This window comes from Coenobita brevimanus, chromosome 70 (assembly GCF_032717465.1).
Source record: "Coenobita brevimanus isolate Jiangsu-jjx chromosome 70, ASM3271746v2, whole genome shotgun sequence".
Classification (NCBI taxonomy): Eukaryota; Metazoa; Arthropoda; class Malacostraca; order Decapoda; family Coenobitidae; genus Coenobita; species Coenobita brevimanus.
The window spans coordinates 29,633,943-29,635,649 of record NC_137023.1 but is presented as its reverse complement, the minus strand read 5'-3'; the positions used below and the strand labels follow the sequence as shown (position 1 = coordinate 29,635,649).

Below are 1,707 nucleotides of genomic sequence, written 5' to 3'. Positions count from 1 at the left end.
ATCTCCCATATGATCTGTCGTGCCAGGCTAGAGTCTCATGCTAGTTTACCGTCATGAGCTGACAGCAAATTTAGTAGCATATATGACACTTCTTCACAATATAATAGTATTTTTTACTCCCAATGTTATACATTAATACTGAACTTAGCCTAACTCTATAAATGTCCTTCCGAAGCTACGTAGAATTGGCTGTCGGTTGAAAGAAGAGGATGTGAGGCATCACTGTCCAGACGGTGTTAACGGAGATTTTGCTTTTAACTTTTACACTGTGCACAGGTTCACCCCAAGCTGAACAACAGCATCTGTTGGTAGCAGGGGAAAGATTTTGGACGTCCAACTGAAGTAGGTAGGCAGTTGGGGACAAGTCAGAAAGTTAATATTTCACAAGAAGCCCAGTTTTCTGTCATGTCTTAGTAGCAAAATAGTATATAGCTACGTATCAGTCACCTACCTCAATAATACACATTTCTGAATGTGATCGGAGCTGTTTTGCATTGATTAAAATTCTGTTTCAGTTCAGTCCGGCAACAGACATTCAAGATTTTGACCAATCCTATCGTTAATCATCTGAGAAATGCCAACACTGTTAGCATCAGCAAGTAAGGTAATTTATAAACATTATCGTAGCACTATCAGCTACCAACATTCGTCATCAAGTTTTTATTTGCTTTACACACTCGTCCAAGGACAGTTTAGTTTTGTTAGAGGTGATATTATGAATCATAGGAGAGACTTTTCTAATATGACGGGATAGGAATATCTGTTATTAATTCTTTCAGTTGAGTGACACCCTACGATGCCAAGCAACATCGTCTGCTGGTCACTGGAGCGACCGAGGCGAGCGGAAGTGGCCACGTACTTTTTGGTCAGTTTTCTACTGGTCCATTGGTTCATTCATATTTAGCACCATATGATCAAGTACAAATTTCATCTTACTATTTGACAGTGTAAAAATTCAATATATAAGGGGTAAAATTTACAAAACTCACCAGTTGTACTCAGGTTCCTCTGAGCTCGGCACATACAGGAACATGTCAAAAGTACAAAAATCAGGCCTCAAGATGTCACTGTAAGTTGATATATTTTGCAAAAATTCCGAGAAATCACTGGTAATATGGGATAAAATCCTTATTTATGGACAATTTTTTTTTTCTCTCTCTCTCTCTACTGGCATACTGTATACTACTGTTGAGTACACCGCTTCCCGTTCGATCAGCGAAGTTAAGCAACGTTGGGTCTGGTTAGTACTTGGATGGGTGACCGCCTGGGAACACCAGATGCTGTTGGCATCCCTACGTGTCAAGTGGGGTTGGTGGAGGATTAGTGCTCCTCCCTATAAAACAATTAACTCTAAGCCCATGACCACCCCGTTTGGGATACATGGCGTCTGGCAATGAATGAATGAAATATATATATATATATATATATATATATATATATATATATATATATATCGTGTCAGGCTACGGTATTGAAAGACATACCTATCCCACCATGTTAGAAAAGTCTCTTCTATGATTAATAAAATCGACTGTAACAAAACTAAACTGTGTCAGTGTGTAAAAGTAAGATGAAAGGGTGTGAAGTGGAGGAGTGGGGAGGTGTAAAGTACTTAAGATCGGGCATGAATGGGCGGGGGAAATGCAAGGATGGAGCTGCTTTGTTGATGAATTAAGTGTGGTAGAATGGAATGAGAGATTACAAATG

At 39.3% G+C, this 1,707-nt stretch overlaps 1 pseudogene; it reads left to right on the top strand.

Moving 5' to 3' along the window:
• Positions 1-1,170: 1,170 nt before the first annotated feature.
• LOC145406500 (5S ribosomal RNA) lies at positions 1,171-1,289 on the top strand (annotated as a pseudogene).
• The last annotated feature ends 418 nt before the right edge of the window (positions 1,290-1,707 follow it).